Source organism: Lycium barbarum, chromosome 7 (assembly GCF_019175385.1).
Source record: "Lycium barbarum isolate Lr01 chromosome 7, ASM1917538v2, whole genome shotgun sequence".
Lineage (NCBI taxonomy): Eukaryota > Viridiplantae > Streptophyta > Magnoliopsida > Solanales > Solanaceae > Lycium > Lycium barbarum.
Window position 1 is genome coordinate 28,284,825 of NC_083343.1, and position 16,583 is coordinate 28,301,407.

Below are 16,583 nucleotides of genomic sequence, written 5' to 3' on the forward strand. Positions count from 1 at the left end.
AATAATGATTTTTACCAAAATTATTCCGACAACATTTTGCCATTTCATTTGGCAAAATATTTTCAAATATATATTTTAAATACTTTGCACATTTTCCTATAAATCTCAAGTGTATTTGTCAAGATTTAATTCAAAAATAGTTTAAAACAATTATTTAATTAATTTTTTGAACTATTAATATCAAAATTGACATATATTTTACTCCGTTAAATCAAGAAAATTGATTAATTAAATAGATAAGCAAGTACATCTCAATTTTATGATTTACTTGGTCAATAATTGCAAATTATTGCCAAATTGATTGCACTTGAATTTCTGTTAATTGCATGAGCCAAATGCGGCTATAATTGAAATAGTCATATGCTTGCTATGTGTTAATTAGGTTTATAATTGAAATAGTCAATTTGTTTTATGCATTTGGTCGTATTTGAAAAGGGCTAATTAGTTTCTACTTTTAACTTGGCTATAATTAAATGGTTAATTTGTTTCAGCTATTTGTTAAATTAACTAGCGGCCACATTTTGATAAAATTCCCCTTTTTATATATATGTATGCGTGTATACACGTGTATCATGTATATACATGTGTATACACACATAGATATACGTGTGTTTGGGCCCTATAATTTTGGTTTTTTTAAGGACTGAGCCCAGTCCAATTCTGACCAAGACCCGACCCAACAACACAAATATACACACATACAGACCAAATAGGTCTCATTTGTGTTGCTAAGGGTTTCAACGGCTGAAACCCTAGCCGCCTCTTTCAACCTTCTCTCTCTTCGTCATCGATAGCCAAAGATGGCAAAGTTTCAGGCGGCCCTTGCTTTTTGCAATCAATGCTACCACGTTTCGGGTAAGAGAATTAATTGACTCTCTCATCTATTCCCACCGTCGAACTACTAAACAAGGTATAACCCTTCCCCTTTTTTGTTTTTCTGCAAATTCGCGGTCAAACAATGACGAACATTGATGAATCCTTTACAAATTTCACTTGTCCCACCTGAAAATTAGGGCAAAAGGTTTCAGATTTGGGGTTCTATTTAAAGAACTGCATATCTCACTTTAAAACGAATCCATTCATCAATATTCAGACACACAAGTCTCAAAATTAGAGCAAATAGTTTCAATATACATAGGGATCTAGAATTTAGTTGGAACCTTTAATTTATTGAGTCTTTTAGTTAAAAAAATTTAGCTTGCCTTTGTTGTGGCCGAGCTTTGGAGCAAAGAATCTTCCAACTCTAATTTCAACTCAAGGCTGCGCACAAAAAAGGTAAATCTTCTCCTTTTATTTATCTTTGTGCATTTTGTTTTTAGTCTGTGTGCTTATATAACTTTAATTGTGTGTTAGTTAGCTTATTTGGTTAGTATGCTTAGTGTTTAGCATGTCTTTGTAGATTAGCCTGGTCATTAGTAGGTGTGCTTTTTAGCATGATTTCCTGGTTAGTCTACATGCTAGCGAACTTATGTGTTTATCCTAGTTTAGTTAGGTTCATATATTAATGTATGTGTTTAATAGCTAGTTTCAGTCTAGTTTAGCTTGTTTAGTTAACTTAGTATTAGTTGATTAGAAGGATTGAGTTAGTTAATCCAGTTTAATAGCATCCCTATGGACTTTGTTGGCTTAATCATATGTATAGTTAACTTGTGTTAGTTCGCTAATATATGGTTCAATTTGAATATTATCCATCTTTATTAGCCTAGTTGACTATATTTAATGGATAGTCTGTCCATTTACTAGTCTATTTCTGTCATTTAAGAATGTTGTTCAACTGAGTATATGCTACATCATCTTTAGTATGTTGGTGGTTTGTTTCCATCCCTGGTTAGCCTCAACTACTTTAATCATCAGCATGTTGTATACCCTTTAACGTGGTTTACTTATGATTAGTGGCATGCCTATAAGGTGATGTAATTTGCAAACTGTCCCAATCTATGTGTTGTTTGATGTCTGCTGGCCAATTAGCATGTTTATATCTTAGATTGTGAACCCATGGTGGGGTGTTATGTGTTAGGCGTTAATATTAATATACGAATTGTGGATTGCTAGCATATCATTACTTCCTGTTCGTTCATGTGGATTAATAGTTGCAAATATTGATCTAAGCCATAAAGTCTGCTATTCTAGGGAAAGTTAGCAGGGTTTGGTAGAAGTAATCATTAGGGACTCGAGGCATTAACCCCCGTTTAATAAACTCACTTAGGAATAAGAAAGAGTTTAACCTAGCATATTTAATCGCTCTTAATAACAGTCTTCGATATTTGGGAAAATCGTGAAGATAAATACCTAGTAGCTACTGGGAAATTTTATTAGGTCACATAGAGATTAAGTGCATATAGTAGTCAATCCATAAGGAGTGTATTACGTTGATACCCAAGGCATAACATGTAACCTAAGTGGTGACACAATCTTGGATCCTTTAATCATCTGAATTTACAACAATCAACATAGCTTTTAGTAATAAACAACAATCTTCTACAATTCAACGGAATATGAAATTAGACCATAAGCAAGTACTCTACGATTTTAGTAACCTTTTCACACCATGTTCCCTGTGGGATTTGACCCCAACCTAGTTGGGTTATTATATTTGACATTGTCCGCTTTACATTATTTAGTATGTGTAATTTGAGCGTGTCAAATTGTGGCACCGTTGCCGGAGAATACGGTTTTGAAATTACTAAATAGTGATTACTTTGCTTGAAGTCTTTCTCTTATTCCATCACGCCTTGTTTGCTATTCCTTATGAACCAGGTGATCATGATTCGTAGTCAACAAGGAGCAAATGGAAACCAGGGTGGTCAACAAGACCCTCCGATTGTAGCAGAGGATGAGAATGTATTTGCTGATCTGATAGACGAGGAGGACTATGCATATGCTATTGTTCATCCTCGGGTTGGAGCTATAAGTGTCAACGTTGATTCCTCTCTCTACCAGTTACTCAAACTTGAGGGCTATTTTCGGAACTCCACTGAAAATGATCCTCATCAACATTTGCAGAACTTTGTGGGTGTATATGCTCATCACATTCAAAATAATGTTTCGCAAGATGCTTTTCGGCTAAGACTCTTCAAATATTCTTTAGCCGAAGACGCAAGAGTGTGGTTTGAAAAGCTGCCCCGGAATTCTATTACTTCATGGGCAGAGATGGTTGCGGTTTTTCTCAAGAAGTGGTATCCCCCAAGCAAAAAGGCTGAAATTCTTGACAAAATTTATGAGTTCAATAACGCCAGGGGGAGAAACTATATGAAGCTTGGGAGAGATTTCAAGAATATTTGGAGAAGTCTCCAAATCTTGGTTTTCCGGAGAATATATTGAAGGAGAAATTTTATATAGGGCTAGATCCTATAACACAATCAGTCGCGAACAATGCAGCTGGTGGGCGTTTCATGGACAAAAACTTACACCTGAATCTCTAATATGCTTAACAGATTGATTACACACAATCAGGCATGGCACTCGGGTAATGCGGATAGTCTACCGTATAGGGGTACAATGATCCACAGTATGGTGAAAAAGAATCATGAGACACAGTAGACGTTGGCTCAGCTTGCAGCAAATATTTCTTTGTTGACTAAGAGGTTTGATGAGAAGGAGACTAAAAAGGTGAATGTTTGTGAAGAAGCTCAAGGAATGCCTAAAGGGATGTACCAAGTTCAATAGGGCCCATATCTAGAGGGACCTCCTATGCAGGTGAAGATGCTAACTATGTGAACAACTCTCAAGGGGGTTACCAAAGGCAAACTACCAAAGGGGTTATCAAAATCAAAATCAATGGAGACCTCAGCAGGGACAAGGTACTACATCAACAACCAGGGGAACGACAATAATAATTATGGTAGCTCGAACCAAGGGAACTACAACATCAACTGCAATTTCGGAAATAAGAGTTCCAATCCATATATTCTATCAAAAGGGCAATCAAATGAGCAAGGTAGTTCGTGGTTGGAGGCTATACTTGATAAGGTGCTAGCAAATCAAACCAAGCTTGAGAAGACTTTATCTAGGCTGACCGAAATAGTAGGATCTCATACGGCTTCCATTCAGAAGCTCGAGTCGCAGATGCGTGACATTTCCAGAGAGCAGCACCCTCCTCAAAAGGGAGGACTTCCTAATGACACTATTCTGAATTCGAAGAATGGGTGAGGTGGTGTAGACCGTGTTTATGCTATCAGTAGTCGAAGTGGTAAAATACTCCAAGGTGCTGAAAAGAAAGTGATAGATCTCGAGCCAGTTGCTGAAGAAGAAGAGGTGCAGTCTGATGCACCAATTATTGTTGAAGAGGTTCCCCCAAAAATTCCAATTGTGGAGGAAGTTACTGATATTCCAGAGGGTTTGAAGATGACTAATGACAAGAGCAAGCAGACTGTAAAGGGGGCTATCCGCCCTTTGACTCAGCTTTTTAAATCTAAACCACCCTTTCCTCAATGGTTGGTGAAGAAGACGGAAGATGCTAAGTTTCAGAAATTTTATGATCAGCTGAAGCAGTTGTCATTGAACTTTCCATTCTTGGATGTTGTCAAGGAGATGCCTGAATTTTTGAAGTATTTGAAAGATCTCCTTATGAAGAAGTGGTTTGTGCAACATGAAAATGTGAGTTTGACTCACACTGTGAGTTCTATTATTTCTACAACAACAGTCCAGAAGAAGGGAGATCCTGGGGCATTCACCATTCCTTGTTCTATCGGGCATCCTGATTTTGCTCGTGCTCTGTGTGATAATGGGGCTAGTATAAATTTAATGACATTTTTTATTTATAAACAATCATGATTGGGGAGGCGTAGGCCGACTATGCGATTACAGATGTCTGACAGATCTATTAAGAGGCCGAATGGCATGGTTGATAATGATTTTGTGCGGGTTGGTGATTTTCTGTTGCCCGCAAATTTTGTGATTCTTGACTGTGTTGTTGATCATGATATTCCCATTATTCTGGGAAGACCTTTCCTTGCTACGGGAAAGGCTCCTATGGATTCGATAAAGAATGAAATAAAATTCTGAGTCAATGGTGAAGAGGTGACTTTCCAAGCCAGTAAGGGGATGAAGTTACCAAGTGCTTAGGAGAGCATTTCGGTGGTTGATTATTTTGATGTTGTTGATGAAGCTGTGGAATTCAAAATGGAAGAAGAATGTTCAGGAGAAGCTTTTGCTGCTATTCTTGTGAATTTTGATGCTTATGACATGAAGGGCTATGCGGAGGCGGTGAATTCGCTTGTTAGGTTGGATTCATATTCTTACCACCCAAAGAAGCTTGATCTAGATCTTGAAAATAGAAAGACACCACCAGCAAAACCATCCATTGTTAAGCTGCCTAAGATTGAGCTTAAGCAGCTGCCTGCACATCTGAAGTTTGAGTTTCTGGGCCTAGACAACACTTTGCTAGTTATTGTGTCTGCATTGTTGAATGAAAAGCAGACAAATAGATTATTAGAGATATTGAGAGAATACAGGCGTGCTATAAGCTGGACTATTGCAGATATTCGAGGAATTCCCTCGGGCATATGTGAGCACAAGATTCAGCTTGAGGAATATAGTACATCGAGTGTTGAGCACCAGCAGATATTGAATTCACCTATGCAAGAGGTGGTGAAAGTGGAGATAATTAAATGGTTAGATGCTGGAGTTGTATATCCTATTGCAGACAGCAGGTGGGTAAGCCCGGTACAATGCGTTTCAAAGAAGGGAGGTATCACAGTGGTACCCAATGCTAAAAACGAGCTAATTCCGACTCGTATTGTTACTGGGTGGCGTGTTTGCATGGATTATAGGAAGTTGAATTCATCCACTTGCAAAGACCATTTCCCCATGCCTTTTATTGATCAGATTCTTGTTCGGCTGGCGGCAAGGTCTTACTATTGCTTCTAGATGGGTATTCTGGCTATAATCAGATTAACATTGCTCTTGAAGACCAGGAGAAGATGACATTAACTTGTCCTTATAGGATGTTTGCTTTCAGCAGGATGCCATTTGGTCTTTGCAATGCACCAGTTACTTTCTAGAGGTGTATGATGTCGATTTTCTTATACATGGTGGAAAGCTTCTTGGAGGTCTTTATGGATGATTTCTCTTTGGTTGGTGACACTTTTGATGATTGTCTCGACCATCTGGGTCGAGTGCTAAAAAGATGCGATAAGTCTAATCTTGTGCTGAATTGGGATAAATGACATTTTAGGGTGAAGGAAAGGATCGTTCTCAGTCATAAACCTCTGAAAAGGGGATTGAGGCCAATCAGGATAAAATTGATGTGATTTCAAAGGTTTCTCCACCCATCTCAGTTAAAGGTGTCTAGAGTTTCTTGGGACATGCTGGGTTCCATAGGCACTTTATCAAAAATTTCTCCAAAATTGTGAATCCGTTGTGCGAGCTTCTTGAGAAAGAGCCCAAGTCCGAGTTTGATGAAAAGTGTTGAAAGGCGTTTGATGAATTAAAGGAGCGTTTGACTTCTGCTTCCATTATTGATTCTTCTGATTGGTCACTGTCGTTCGAGCTGGTGTGTGATGTGAGCGATTTTACTATTGGTGATGTGCTTGGCTAGAGGCACAACAAAATCATGCACCCAATCTACTATTCCAGTAAAACGTTGAATGCGACACAGATGAACTACACAGTGACTGAGCAAGAGTTGCTTGCTATAGTCTATGCTTTTGAGAAATTTCGGGCCTATTTATTGGGGTCCAAAGTTGTGGTTTATACTGATTATGCTGCTTTGAGGTATCTGATGGCGAAGAAAGAAGCGAAGCCACAGTTGATTTGATAGGTCCTGCTGGTACAAGAGTTCGATTTTGAGGTAAAAGATCGAAAGGGGGCTGGAAATTAGGTTGCTGACCATCTCTCACGGCTTGAAGAAGCTGGTAGACCTTCAGAGGACTTGGATATTGATGATGATTTTCTAGCTGAACGGGTTCTAGCAATGACAGCTGAGGTAGCACCTTGGTATGCAGACATCACCAACTTTTTGGTGAAGGGCATTATTCCAGATAAGATCAAGTCATACTAGAAGAAGAAGTTTTTGAGAGATTCTCGTCAGTATTACTGGGACGATCCGCATTTATTCCGAACATGCGCTGACAACATCATTCGGTGTTGTGTTCCCGAGTGTGAGGTAATGGAGATTCTGAAAGCGTATCATGACTCTCCGATTAGGGGTCATCATAGTGGGACCTGGATTGCAGCCAAAGTTATTGAGTGCGGATATTGCTGGCCTACTCTATTCCATGATACAAATTTGTTGGTAAGGTCTTGTGATCAGTGCCAAAGAGAAGGGAGTATTAGTAGGAGGCAGAAGATGCCTATGAATTTCGTGATGGAAGTTGAGGTTTTTGATGTTTGGGGAATTGATTTCATGGGGCCTTTTGTGAGCTCATGTGGCATGAAATACATTTTGGTGGCTGTTTATTATGTGTCAAAATAGGTAGAAGCGGTGGTTTTGCCCAACAATGAAGCCAAGAGTGTCATGGGGTTCTTGAAGAAAAACATATTCACTCGTTTCGGTACTCCGAGGGCAATAATCAGCGATGGTGGTTCTCATTTTTGCAATAGAGTCAGGGCTGATGGTGAAGTATGGTGTGAAGCACATGGTGGCAACCCCTTATCATCCTCAGACAAGTGGGTTGGTTGAAGTCTCCAATCGGGAGATAAAGAGTATATTAGCCAAGACAGTCAATGCAAATAGAACCGACTGGCCTCGGAAATTTGATGATGCTCTTTAGGCCTATCAGACTGCTTACAAAACTCTAATCGGGACTTCTCCTTTTAGGCTGGTTTTTGGCAAGGCGTGCCATTTGCCAGTCGAACTTGAGCATAAGGCCATGTGGGCCTTGAAGAAGCTAAATATAGATTGGGAAGAAGCAACTAAACTTCAGTTGTTTCAACTGAACGAAATGGATGAATTTCGGTACCAAGCTTATGAGAGTGCAGCATTGTATAAGGAGAGGATGAAACACTATCCTAACAAAAAGATCCTCAAGCAAGAATTTTACAAGAATGATTCTATCTTGCTATATAATTCCAGACGAAAGCTGCTACAAGGCAAGTTGAAATCAAAGTGGTCCAGCCCTATTGAACTAGTAAGTGTTTCACCCAATGGTTTGATGGAATTGAAAACCATAGATGGGTCTCGAACGTTCAGAGTGAAGGGCCAGAGGTGAAGCACTATAATTAGATGGTTGATGGGGATAGGATTGTTGACAGGTACCTGTTGAAGCATCTGGGGACAAATTCTGACCCGGAGTATTCCCGCCTGTCACGCGGATACAGTCTTGACCCGGAATAAAACTGTACCCCCGTTGTGCCGCGATGTTAAATCAAGCGCTTCTTGGGAGGCAACCCAGTTTAAATTTCTGTATTTTTCCTTGTTTTGTTTTGTTGTTATTTTCAGTAGTGTTTCTTGGCTATATGATGTGTGTTGATTGTGCAGGAGTTGCAAACCTCAGGAAACTGACCAAGTAGCATCTCAGAGTTGTTTGACGGACCGTCAAAATTCGACGGTGACGGCGAAGTACAACGACGAGCTGCAAAGCTGGGGGTCCTGAAAGTTGGCAATTATCCATTCTTAGTAAGTTCAAAAATAAGGACAATCGACAAACCATCGTTATATTGACGGTTCGTCCTTATGATATCCCAAGTCGTCAACATGCCTAGGTAAGTCTTCTTGGTTACGAGCTGTACAACATCGACGGTTCGTCGAATTACAAAAAAAAAAACGAGCAGAGGATTTTAAAATCATCACAAACCACGCCTTTCCTTCTTCTTCTCCACTTCTCCATCCATTAAACTCCCATCACAAACCCACAATCTAACCCTCCATTAACCCACAAAATTCCCCCATTACACCTCTTTAATACATCACAATACCTGAACTGATGACCCTCTGCTCCAATTTTCAGTATTCTCTGTGCTTTTCCACTCAACTTCCTATGTTTTTCTTCGAAAATCTCTACTAATCAGGTATGTAACTTTGTAACACATCTTCACTTGGTTATTGAACGTGGGTATTCGGTTTGGAAATTGAAAAAGCACCTAGGGTTCCTAAATTGATTTAAAAATTTACATTGTGGGAAATAGGTTGTGTTTATTGGTGATAAAATATGTTAGAGGTATTCAAATTGGTTTGGGGGGCTCTGAAATGTAGTGGTAAACATGTATGGGTAGAACTCATGACATAGGGTTTGGCATTTGACTAAGATTCATGCTAATTTTGTAATTGTTTTGTAATGGATTGACATTATTGGTTGAGGGTGGGGAATTTGGTATGTTTGTTGTAGTTAGGACTCGTGGGGACGAGAATATCGTACCTCCATTGAGGTGGTGGGCATTTTGATCCACATTCGTGCCGATTCATTATGCCCGCCATCAGTTTGTAAATGTGGATGTGTGAAACATGTCTAATGTGTGGATTTGACTGTGTGGAACGTAATGGAAACAATGGGAGTGAAGTCTGAGTAACTCCAACAGGTCGGAGGGCATTTTGATTGATATTGTTATGCCTGCCAAACAAAACTCGATAATATACCAATGGACGTAATTGTGTGAAACAAGTAGGTGAATTTTGAGTAACCCTAAGCCCCGAACCCTGAAAGCTTGTGCACATGTGAAAAATGGATATGTGATGTCTGTGTTTTTTGAATTGGAAACATCTTTCAAACCCGCTGCTCTTCATCTGACAGGGCCATGAATATGCTGACGATACCATCAATAATCAGACGAATCATATTTGTACCAAGTACTGTATCGTCGATTTACTTCACGGTCCGTCAATAAGTTCGACGGTTCGTCAAAGTACATCGACGGTTTGCAGAGTCTAATTTTCAGAGAAAAAAAAAAGTGGCTGAAATTCCTTTGATTGACCTTATGCTGTGCATAGTGATGGGAACCTAGTTTATGATTGCAGGTATGGGTCCACCTAAGTTTCCAGCCAAATGAGGGGGTAGCTCAAAGCAAACAGAGCGAGAATCTGTAGCAAGCAGGCCATTATTAAATCCAAGTTGACAGATGAACCCTCGGAAGATGAACCCGAGGTTGTGCCTTAGAAGAAGAACAGGGCTGTTGTTCATGTTTGGAACAAGCAGGTCACACCACCATCTACTTCACCCTTCGGTTCCTCCCAGTCTAAAGAGGAGGGATTGTTGTCATCCGGGTCGGGTGACGAAGATTCAGAAGAGGGTTCAGAGTCTGCAGCTAGAGATGCTTCACCGATCTTGTAGCCACCCACTATTGGGGATGCTTCACAGGCCTCTCAATTACCTACCAGGTCTACAAATCATCAGAGTTCATAGCCAGCCGATGAATGTGATGATGCGGCTATAGCACGAGAGATCTGAAGCAAAAATCTAGAGGATGACCAGTCCAGATTTACGGTCGAGGCTGCTAAGGGGCTTTATGATCAAGGGGTTGCCTTGAAAAATTAGGTTAGACCTAGCCCAAATCAAACAATATGGGAGGAACGGCACATTAGCTTTGAGGGTTTGGAGATCCTTCCCTGTAACAAAGAGACCATCGAGCACTACAAGTTGGGTTTTATGGACAACGCTCTTGGGGAGTATTTTCCGATGTTAGTACAATAGTTGTATGCAACATATAGGGCCTTGATCAACAATGTTAGAAAGCTGCGACAGAAACTGATTAAAATTAACCCACTGAATGAGGTTGACGTGCGAGAGTTAAAAGTTGATATTTCCGCCGAAGCAATCAACCGAGTTTATTTTAATACTGAGTATACTGCACCAGGGTGGACAAATGAGTTGTCTGATAAACTTGACAGGAGAGAGGAATAGATTGTCAAAGATTGTGTGGCGACAGTGATTGACTGACCTAGCAAGCGGAAGGAGAATATGGCAGGTCGCAGAGGTTACTTAAGCGCTGGTTGACGCTTGATGGTAAATTTTGGTGGAGTATGGTACAATTGCGACTTCTCCCGACAAAGTACGATAATGCACTCACCATCAACATATCGATTATAGTGGTTGCTCTAATGACCATATACCCGATTGATTTCGAGTTGGCTATGGATGAGATTCAGTTGAAGGCATCACAGCCTTCTACATCCTTGATATATCCTTGTCTTATCACCGAGCTCATTCGGAGGGCACATGCCCATATCTTACCATACATCGATCACCAGATTATGGCCTCACATGTGTATAATTTGAAGAAAAGCAGGGATGAGGCCCTGAAAGAGGGTCAAGGTGCAAATGATGGCTTCCCAGAACTGTTTGAAGGCTTGAATGAGCCTCAGGATGATCATCATTCAGGGGCCGCCGGTGACATTATGGAGGTGTTACCCGCCACTACTGCCCCTATTTCTGAGCCTATCCAAACTATATATCCTGAGCCTCCATACACAATTACACCGTGTACATTATCGACCCAGATTCCAAATTCACAGCCGCAGAGTGCAGCTCCATAACTATAGGGTACCGCGGCACAGCCACAAGATGCAGCCGGAGTTGCTGACCCATATATTTTTTTGCTAGCGAATTTCAGAGAGTTCGCGAAAAAGGAAGCAATGAAAAATAAGAAGTCCAAGATCATAGTAAAGTAACTTGACCAGTTTGTAGAACAGAAGATTACAACTGCTATGGAGCCACTAAGGCGGGCCACAGAGGCTCGCTTGGATATGTTCGAGATTTGGCTTGCAGCTCTGGAGCTGTCACGTCCGAGAACCACTATTGATGTATTGACTGAGTTGGAGTAGTTGTGAGCTGCAGTACTGACACTGCAGGCTTGTGATCCGAGCATAGTAGTGATTCCGCCCCTTACCAGGACGGATGTGGTTGAGGACTTGCTTCCGGTAGTACAATTATTTGATGATGAGGGAGCTCCTGCTGCCACTTTAGCTGCAGATATTAAGGAGAAGAGGAAGCGAGCTGTAGATGATGATGATTCTGGTGATGAGCTGCGAGAGAGGACTCGACCTCGACGTCAGAGCTTAGAGGAGCAGTAGATCAAGAAAGCCCCCCTGAACTCTCTGGTTGTGAACTACCCCTGTGGGATTGCGGGTGCCACATGTAGTAGTGTTCCAGTCGGAGAGACTCTGATGCAACCCCTTGTTATACCAGTGCCAATACTTGAGAATACTGATGCTACTGATGTTCCAGCTAATGCCTCGAGATGAGTAGCACGCCTAGAACGCCATAGGTATTCCTACTCCCTTTTATTTCTTTTAATGCATTGGGGACAAAGCAAATTCTTAAGTTGGAGTGGGGGTATTTGATAAGTAGTTAGTGTATATATGTGTTTAGGACCCCTCTCAACTTTTCTTTTCCATGGTTCTTTTCCCGAGGTGATTTTACTTTCTGTTGAACTTGGAATGTTTAAGTAATGTTTAGATAGAATAGAGTAATTTTGACTTATGTGATGGTGGTTTGAGTAACTTAAGGCATGCTTGTTGTGATATTTGGAAAAGAACTATTTGGAAAAACACACCCCTCCAAAATTCTCGTTGTATGACATACACTTGGAATTGGTTATTTAATTGACATGCATGATTCTTTGTGTGACATTTAGAGTATTGCGTTACCTTGTGTGCTGAATTCTTCACGGGGAGACTAGTGTGTTAACAATTCTTGTGCCATGTGATGTGAGGCTTGTGTATATATATTCTTTGTTTATGTGTGTAATCTAGAACTTGCTTGGCTAGTCGTGCCCTAGTTCTTAGGATAAGTTTAGGTGTGAAGTGATATTAGGCTTTGTTTGTTGATAGAGAACCCTTTTTAGTCTGTCATAAGCCTACCCGTAGATAAATATCCCTTGTTAGCGATGTTAAGCCGCTAAGCCTATTAGTTGACTAGCCGTAATGAACCAATACACGTTCTGAATATCCCTCTCTTCGCACCCGGTCCCTCCTTGACGCTTAATGTGATGAAATTGAGGCTAAAAGCCTAAGTTGGGGGTGATAGGTGACATAAGGGGGAAAATGAGGCGTAGGCCAAGAGTGGGGTGAAAAGTGAATTGCCTAATTAAGGAAAACGGTGTGGTAATTGTAAAAAACAATTTAAAAAAATTGAGTAGACTAGTAATAAAACCATACCGAGGCAATAGAAAAGGAAAAGGAAGAAAAGAAGGGCGAAAAAAAAGGGTAAAAGAAGTGTAGTGTTCAAGAAGGGTTAGTCACTATTATCCAAATATACATCCAACCCATCCCTAAGCCTACATTACAACCCTGAAAAAGTCCTAACGTGATCACAACCTGACTGTCCAAAGTCAAGGTGTTATGTCCCGTGTTTTCATATAATTGGAAATCGAGAAATAATTAAGGTTTGTGTGTTATAAGGAAATATTTTGATTTTAGTGAATATGACTACGTTGGTTATGGAATCATTGATGTTAAGACATCGGGGAAGGCCGAGGGTAAATTTGAAATTTCGGAAATTAGTTTCGGGAATTACAAAACGGGACGTTTAATGAATTGGGCCAAGAAAAATATAAAACAAAATTGAGGCCCAAAAATCTTGAAGTGGCCGGCCATAGCATTGGTCCAAGCCCACTTTTAAAGGTCATGTGCTATGCACATGACCCCTATATGGATATATATCAACATAACACTTAGAATTATCAAGAACAAAACAAAATTCAAGATCACCACAAGAGAAAGGCTCTCGGCCGAATAGAAAAGGGAGGAAAAAAATAATTCCCAAGCCTTTGTGTTGTGATCCAAAAATCTTGATTTTTGCATAGTTGTGGAGTACTCAAGACCCTCTTCAATGGGGTACAATTAGTTTGGCGTAAGGTGCGCGTTTGCGACAAGTCGGGTTTTCAAGAAAAGGTGAGAATTCTTACACTTTTGTGTTATAGAATTGATATGAATGTGTTAAGGATTGAGAATAGACGAGAATCCCGTAACTTTGATGTATGTAGAAAGCCGTGGGTGTGTGTGTGTTGGTGTTGGAGCCGTGGCACTTATGAAGTGCAAAGTAATGTGAATTGATCTTGTTTAGCTTGTTTAATGTGTCGTTGTGACCTTTATGTCGTAAATGAACGTTTAAAGAATTGAATTGGCGTTGGAAAAGGATTTCGGATAATTACGGGAAAGTGTATACTTTTTGTATATTTGCGTATATCATTGTATATCTTTGATGCCAAAGACTTTAAATATGACTTATGGTTGATGTTAATGAAATCGGAATGAAACGACGCAAGTTAGAACGTTCGTTGTAAGTTTTGATGCTTTGAAAGAATTATGGAAAGTAATGAATTTTGGGCAATTTCGTATATGGCTTGGAATATATTTGGAATGTGATTGAATAATTGTGAATGAGTGAATGAATACAATAATGTGGATATAGATTTGGGATTTTGAAGTTTTGAATGAAAAGTTGCCAACTTATGTAATAAGGTAGAACTTTGAAGCTAGAATGATTTGATTATGATTTGTGTTGTTTGATGATGTGTGGGCTGTTGTTGTTGATGTATTTTGAGCCGAGCTAAGTCTCGGGGACGTTAGATTTATAGGGGAAGTGCTGCCGAAATTTCGGTAGGCAAAAATGAAGTTAATGGCATTTTTAAGCCTAAGAATCTCAAATTGGTAACTTTGACCATTTGCAGATTTCGGACGAAACGGGACTTGACTTTTGGGAGAGCATAAGACGTCAGTAAGGTATGTAAAGCTTCCCACTTCTTCGTTTGGCATGTCTTAGTATGTTAGGTGAATATTGGAACCTCCGGAGCATTTCTGCTCCTCGAAACCCGATCCACAGAAAAGTTACTATTCATTAAATTCAATTGAAGCCTAAGGGCTCTATTTTGGCTAGAATGCCACCAATCGTCCGAAACCTATCAAAATGTGATCGGGTCACTTGATAATGATTATGTATGACCTTTTGGCCTATAAATGTTCGTAAACTATGTTCGCCACCTCAATTTGACTCGAGGTGGGCCCGCTAACCCCGAGACGCCCTATTTGTCCTATCGGGCTCTCCTTTTGAATAAAGTTTGATATGACCCCTTTGATTTCGAAACGTTCCTCTATGAGATATGCTTCGATTACTATGATATGTTAAATTACGCTTTTGAGTTATATGCACTACTTTGAAAACGTTTTGTGGAATGAACATTCGTACCAACTAACGATTTGACTATTTTTGGTTTATGAAGGGATATATGAACTCATTATGTTTTGAAAGGCTATTTTGAAATATGTATTGCATTTGTTTGCTCACGACTCCGCTCGTGCCCTATTATGACTTCGTTCACCGGTTCCCGGGCCGGTTATGATTCGTGCGCCTTATGATAATTCGGCCGTATGCTGTGTTGCGGTTCCCGAGGCTTCGCCATAGGGCCGGGTTCCGTTTGGAGTTATGCTGTGATATGGCTCGTGATGCGATACGCTCACCTATGTTTGTGTTTGTGATCGGGGATGTACAGAGATTTGAAACCTTCTGGTGTTATGCTGTGTGTGGCGCCGGCGTCGGAGTGGCGACCACGTTCTTAAGCGTTTGCATGATTTCGTTTGCATTATGTATATGTATATGATTTTGATACGGATTTTGACATACTGATTTGTACTCCACTTTGTCATCTGATTTGCTTTCGGTTTTGGCCCATATTTCTGTACTCCGTGCTTTACATACTCAGTACATATTTCGTACTGACCCCTTTTCTCTGGGGGCTGCGTTTCATGCCCGCGGTGCAGATATTGGTGATCCTCCACTGTAGGCTTCACTCTTTGCTACTTCGGAGTACTCCTTCTTGACTCGGAGTCCACTTTTGGTACAGACTCCCTTTTGCTATGTATATTCTGTACATTTGACTATTTGGGTACGGCGGGGCCCTGTCTCGCCATATGTCTTTGTTTTGAGTTCGTAGAGGCCTGTAGTCATATATGTGGGGGCGAGGGTCCTATATATGTTCGTTTGATTTTGTTTTCTGGTCTTAAAGCGGTCCGTTTGTTTTGATGGCCCTGAATGGCCCTTATGCTTATATTTGCATTTTTGACCGGCGATGTCTATTCCGCCGCGCAGTTTGGATCCGATATGACATTTTGATTTGTGCGACCGCTTAAGACATATTTTGATATAAACTATGTTTGATATGATTTTTATGAAATTCTGAAATAAGTTTGGATTTGGCAATGAATACGTAATTTGGTCTGGGTACCCAAGTAGGGTGCCAGTCGCGGCCCACGGGGCTGGGTCGTGACAAAAGTGGTATCAGAGCAGTTTGTCCTCGGAATGTCTACAGGCCGTGTCTCGTAGAGTCTTGTTTATCGATGTGTTGTGCACCGCATCTATAAACAGGAAGCTACAGGGCATTTAGGACGTTACTTTCTTTGAAATCTTAGATCGTGCGATAGAGATGTGCTGTTAGGGTGATTTTGATATGACTCGCTATTGTGTTTGCAGTGATGCCTCCGAAGAAGGCAACGGCGGCCCAGAAGGGCAAAGCGAGGATGGGAGAGACTAGTCAGGCACAGCGCGCTACACGGGCTCGTGTCTATGATTTGCCCGAGGTTGTGCCTCGTTCTGAGGGGTCTGCTACACCCCCACTAGTACAGCCTGGAGCAGGACCTTCAGCAGGTCCAGAGGTCCGTGTACCCGCTTCTGAGACTCCAGCTCCTCAGCCAAGGGCGGAGGATAGGACCCTGA

The 16,583-nt window shown here is 40.7% G+C and overlaps 1 long non-coding RNA gene across 1 annotated transcript; it reads left to right on the forward strand.

Moving 5' to 3' along the window:
• Positions 1-740: 740 nt before the first annotated feature.
• LOC132603343 (uncharacterized) lies at positions 741-15,965 on the forward strand. The gene is made up of 4 exons (XR_009568175.1): positions 741-1,275; positions 2,758-12,138; positions 14,545-14,596; positions 15,632-15,965. It is a non-coding gene; the product is annotated as an uncharacterized LOC132603343 (long non-coding RNA).
• The last annotated feature ends 618 nt before the right edge of the window (positions 15,966-16,583 follow it).